Genomic DNA, 6,254 nt, shown 5'->3' on the forward strand with positions numbered 1-6,254 from the left:
AATTCTGAGTGTCTCAAATTAATGCATTGATTAGTCTGTCTGTGACTGTAGAAGTGTTTTGTTTTGTTTGTGTTTTTAAAATGGTGGTAAAACAAGCAGAACATGCAATTTGCCATCTTAACCGTTTGTCGTGTGCAGATCAGTAGTGTTAACTATAAGCACACTGTTGTAAAATAGGTCTGTAGCATTTTTTCATCTTGCAAAACTGCACTCGTTAAATGACAAATTCCTGTTCCCCTTCCCCAGCCTCTATTCTACGACCACTCTTGTACTTTGTTTGACTATTTTAACATCTCATGTAAGTGGAGTCATGCAGTGTTTTTGTCTTTTTGTGACTGGCTTCTTTTACTTTGCATCATGTCTTCAAAGTTCATCCCTGTTCTAGCATAGGACAATATTTCTGTCTCTTTTTGAAGACTGAATAACATTCCATTGTATGGATAGACCATATTTTATTCATTGGAACACCAGTGGGCATTTAGGTAGCTTCCACCTCCTGGCTCTTGTGAATAATGCTGCTATGAACATGGTGTACAAATATCTCTGAGATCCTGCTTTAAATTTTTTCGGATATATACTCAGAAGTAGGATGACTACAGAATCATTACAATAATTCTGTTTAATTTTTTAGGAACCTCCAAACTGTTTTCCATAGCAGCTGCGCTATTTTATGTTCCCAGCAGTAGGACACAAAGGTTCCATTTCTCCACGTCTTTACCAACAATTGTCATTTTGTTTTTGTTTATAGGGCCCATCCTAATGGGTGTGAGATGATCAAGATTTAAATTTGTAATTTTGACCTTGAGATGATTTATACCTAGTAAGATAAACATCATAGTTAAAAGCCACGTGTGTGTGTGCCTAAGAAGGAGGAAGAGGGAGAGAGGAGAAATGAGGGAGACTGTGCAGGTATAAAGTGCATATTTTTGCTAATTAGTCCTGAGAATATAACTGGAATTATTTGGGAATGAAGAATTCAGTGCGGCATAGTGGCAGACACCCAGGGAGTGGAGACAGACATTTTTTACTTTGCCATTGACTTGGGTTACTCTGGGGAATCATGTAAATTATCTGAGTGTCAGTCTCTTCCTAGTGAGGATGAAAAGAAAGGTACACATAAAAGAAGGGGGCCTGGCGTGTATCAAACACTTGATTTTAAAATGCCAGCTAGAATAAATAAAGCAAGACAACAAGCGGGCGGGGCTAGATAATTGCCAAGTTCAGCAGGTAGCTGAGTTCTTCGCTTTGCAGATATTGCTGAATGGTTTTCTTTATTCTAAAATACAGATAAAGTTCACTTTACACAGTAGATGAGTTGAGATACTGTGCTTGTGGGGAATGCTTTGTAATAAAGCAAATAAAATGTTTTCTGGGAACTCTACATCAAGGAACCCCATGGTGAAGTTAAATGCAATTTTTTAATATAAATAATGTATCTGATTGCTAACTGCACGTTTTGATAGTTAGCTACTTTCTTTCTCTCTCTCTGTCTTTCTCTTCCACCCTTTCTCCATCTTTTTCTTTCCCATCCCCTTTCAAAAAGGACTTTCATATTGCCATATCAAAGATAAGATTAAAAGATACAGCAACCTCATTACTCGGTCTATACCCAAAGGAAAATCAATCATTCTACCAAAAAGACACATGCACTTGTATGTTCATCACTGAGATATTCACAATAGCAAAGACATGGAATCAACCCAGGTACCCATCGATGGTAGACTGGATAAAGGAAATGTGGCACATATACACCATGGAATACTATGCAGCTGTAAAAAGAATGAGATCATGTCCTTTGCAGCAACATGGATGGCACTGAAGGTCATAATCCTAAGCAAATCAGTGTAGGAACAGAAAACTACATGCTGCATGGTCACGCTTGTAAGTGAGAGCTAAACATTGAGCACACATGGACATAAATATGGGAACAATAGATACCGTGGACTACTAAAGGATGATGGTAGTTGGGTTAAAAAACTACCTATCAGGTACTATGCTCACTCCCTGGGTGATGAGATTCATACTTCAAACCTCAGCATTGTGTAATATTCCCATGTAACAAATCTGCACATGTACTCCTGTATCTAAAATAAAGGTTGAATTAAAAAAAAAAAAAAGATTAAAAGATAAATTGGAAGGAAAGGCAAAAAAGTAGAGAAGAAAAATGTAAAGTTTGAGCAAATATTAATTCCCCAAACACAAATGTTATGACGAGAGCTTTTGTTAAAGGAAGGGTTAAAAAAAACTTTGACCTGAGCATCCTGGTGTCCAGTGCAAAGAGGCAAACATGATTCAATCCATCAAAGCCCAAAAAACAGAAGGAAAAAAACACACACACACACACACATACAGAGCCCAAAAAACTAAAAGCAAGCTGACTGCATAGTTTTGATCAGTGATGCCTGAAAAATTTTTTTTCCTTAAAAGTGTTAAAAAAAAAAAAAAAGGGCACATCCTCAATAATATCCTTAAAATAAATATAACACTGAATAAAAAAAAATCAGTGAAGGCAGCAAACCATAGCCTAGCTAGTGCAGAAAATAGAATAGTTTGCCTAAGTTATTGTGGATCCCATCTTGTCCTTGTGAGTTCAAGATCTTGTGTGATTCTCGGAATTGACTCATAAAAAAATAAAGACAAAGGGGGCCTTATTGAACATTAGGAGCCCTATGCTTACCCTCAGAAATCCTACGGAAAATATTTGATTATTTAAATTTGATTACCACCTATAATCCCAGCACTTTGGGAGGCAGAGGCAGGAGGATGGCCTGAGGCCAGGAGTTCAAGACCAGCCTGGACAACATAGCTAGACTCCATCTCTATTTTAAAAAAATAAGTAAATAAAAAATAAAAATAAATTTGATTACTAAAAACATTAAACTTATGTATGAGAAATACCATAAACAAAGTCAAAAGATAAATGATAAATTGCGAAAAGATTTGCCAACACCTATGGTAAAGAGAAAAATTGTGTCTTCTGAGAAGGCACCCTCCCCCGAGTCTAATTTGCAGGTAAGTGTTGACAGTGTGGGGAAGACCCTCTACGGAAGATATAATGCTATAATTTTTGGATCTTATAAAATGTCTGTGAAAATCTTTCTCCCAGAATCAGCCTTATCTAGAGACAGGGCTCAACTTCCAAGCTGTTGGGACACCCTGGAGCCTGTAACATGTCCATGTTCGGGCAGGCCTGTGGCCTCTACCTTGGTTCCTGATGCTTTAGTACCAAACTGATGCAACAGTAGTCGGTCATGGCTATGAGGCTGGGGCTGGGTGGACCGGTCCTGGGCACCCCACTTGGGCAATGTCTTCCTAACATAGGTTTTGGCTTCCCGTTTTGACTTATAGATAATACCCTTATTTGCTTATTGCCTGCTGGGACTTCCCGAGGATCTCTCACAGGACTTCAGTCTCACCCTGTCTAAGATAAGACATGCCAGTCTTTTCCCCTGAAGCCCCTCCTCCTGTTTCCTTCTCCCCTGGTAAGAGTCGCCACCACTCACCTGCTCAAGCTCCAAGCTGGGCGGGACCCACACTCCCTTCTCTTTTGCTTCCCTGCAGGTCTGTGGTGTCACCGGTCTGTTGATTCTGACTCCATTGTTTTTCCAGTGTCCCTCGACTTTCTTTTCTTTCTGCTGCTCCTCCCTTGGTTTGGTCACTATACTCTTTCTGAAACGCAAATCTGATCAGACCACATTGTGAATAGTGCTGTGATAAACATACAAGGGCAGGGTTTTAATTTTTTTGGTTGGTTGGTTGGTTGGTTGGTTGTTTTCTGAGACATAGTCTCACTCTGTCACCTAGGCTGGAGTACAGTGGCATGATCTTGGCTCACTGCAACCTCTGCTTCCTGGGTTCAAGTGATTCTCCTGCCTCAGCCTCCCAAGTAGCTGGGACTACAGGCACTCGCCACCACGCCCGGCTAACTTGTGTATTTTTAGTAGAGACGGGGTTTCACCATATTAGCCAGGCTGGTCTTGAACTCCTGACCTCAAATAATCTGCCCGCCTCGGCCTCCCAAAGTGCTGGGATTACAGGCATGAGCCACCGCACTCGGCCACTTTTAATTTATATTAAACCAGAATGTATTACCATTAATGCATTAATATCTTTCACTACTAAATACTGAAAATAAATTGAAATTATTTCTGTAGCAGATTTGTCCTGGCAATGTTAACTTCACAGCAGACTGACACCACGTGGCTCACATTTCAGACACAATGGAAAAGCAGATCCATGCTGGTGTTAGTGTGCAATCTCGTCCTACACTAAAGAGTCAGGGTCACCTTGGAGTACGTTTAATAAAAAAGCAAAGAGCCTACAGAGATTTACAAGAATTTTAAAGACAAAAAAAATGGTCCTCTTACGTTGTCCCAACAATAAACTCAAAAGTCTATGACAAATAGAGGTTCTGATGAGTTGTTTATAAATTCTTTAGATTTGGTATAATTATACTGAAAGTGGAGTTCATTTGAAGTCTTCAAAAAAAAGTTCCTGTTAATCCTCAAATGATGCTTGTTACAGTTTAACATTTCTATTAAGTGCCTGCATTGAATTACTCATTACCCAAGCACAGCAGCTGCTCCTTACCACTTATTGTTAAGGGCTTTAACTGGCCGTCTTCAACTTCTAGCCTTGCTTGACCATTCTCAACAATTCTCTTTGTAGTCTCTTGAAGTCAAATTTAAGTGTAAATATATTACATAAACGAGGTAATGCTATGAAACATTGTTAATAGCTAGACATAAATTTGTTTCCAAAATGAAACCTAGGGATTCTGGAGCTGGGAGAAAGAGCCAGAGGCTTGGTAAGCATGGGTCCTGCCGTGGGACCTGTGTGAGAATCCCTGTTCCTTGGGAGGGGATTAGGGGAGCTGTGAGGGATAAAGGGGAGGTGAAAAAGAAAGGAGAGTGTATTCGTTCATTTTCACACTGCTATAAAGAAATGCTTGAGACTGTGTAATTTCTAAAGGAAAGAGGTTTCATTGACTCACAGTCCCGCATGGCTGGGAAGGCCTTAGGAAACGTAGTGGTTTTTCTGTCATTAACCATTTTCGTAGAAGTTGATATCGATTTGAAGTTGCTCATCCCACTACCACCAAATGATGTAGAAGAGAATGAAGTGAGGTCTCCCTGGCCTAGTGACCCAAATGAAGTAAATCCTGTATCAAAAGAAGAAAATCCATTTCCAAAAGATGGAAATCCACTGAATGTGGAGAAAAACGACCTCATCCCTCAGCTTCTGCTTCTTCAGGGACCCCTTCGATTCCCAAAAAAGTCCTCAAAAGGGTCTTCAAAGAAGTCAAATGAAAATCGGTCTCTTTCACCAAAAAATTCCCTGAAGACACCATCTGGGTTACGGAATGTGAAGCCAAATCAAATCAAAATGACTTCCACCTCGCCCTCCACCAATTCATCCTTCTTTGCCATATTTGTCATAGATGTCCCATTTCTTAGCATCTGACAGCACCTCATAACACCTGTGCTACTTGTTTGGATTTTCTCTCTGCTTCTTCTTTATTCTAAGGATTTTGATCTGGGTGCCACTTCAGAGCCAGTTTCTCATGTGCCTTTTTAATATCCTCGGGTGAGGCATATCTCTACACACCTAGAACTTCCTACTAATCCACCATGTTTTAAGAGATTGTTGGAACAGCTCCGAGGACAGAGACGGCTGGTGGCGGGATGCAGGGGAGGCCACATGGTGGCCTGGATCTCCTCTCGGCTCCAGGCACTGTTGTGCTGGCAGCGGCAGCTCCTGGTGCTTTCCTTTCCCTCATTTTTGAAATTTTAATTTTGAAAAAAATGAGATGGGGTCTTGCTATATTGCCCAGGCTGATCTCAGACTCCTGGCCTCAAGCGATCTTCCCAGCTCGACATCTCAATCATGCTGGGATTATAGGCATGGGCCACCAAGCCCAGCCAGAAATGCCACTGATTTTTGTATATTGGTTTTGCATCCTGCAACTGTATTCAATTCATTTATCAAATCTAAGATTTTTGGTGGAATCTTTAGATTTTTCTAGACGTAAGATCATGTCATCTGCAAACCGGGACAATTTGACTTTCTCTTTTTCAATTTGGATGCCTTTGATCTCTTTCTCTTGCCTGATTGCCCTGGCTAGGATTTCCAGTACTATGTTGAATAGGGCTCTCTTACCTCTTTGAAGGCACTGTACTTTGTGGCTTCCAGGCTTTTAATCAGACTGTTCTTTCTGCCTCATTTGTTCCTCTCTCTCTTTTCACTTGACTAAG

At 40.4% G+C, this 6,254-nt stretch overlaps 1 pseudogene; it reads right to left on the reverse strand.

The window, feature by feature from the left end:
• Positions 1-4,881: 4,881 nt before the first annotated feature.
• On the reverse strand, positions 4,882-5,632 carry LOC103215515 (dnaJ homolog subfamily B member 6-like; annotated as a pseudogene).
• Positions 5,633-6,254: the final 622 nt, after the last annotated feature.

This window comes from Chlorocebus sabaeus, chromosome 8 (assembly GCF_047675955.1).
Source record: "Chlorocebus sabaeus isolate Y175 chromosome 8, mChlSab1.0.hap1, whole genome shotgun sequence".
Lineage (NCBI taxonomy): Eukaryota > Metazoa > Chordata > Mammalia > Primates > Cercopithecidae > Chlorocebus > Chlorocebus sabaeus.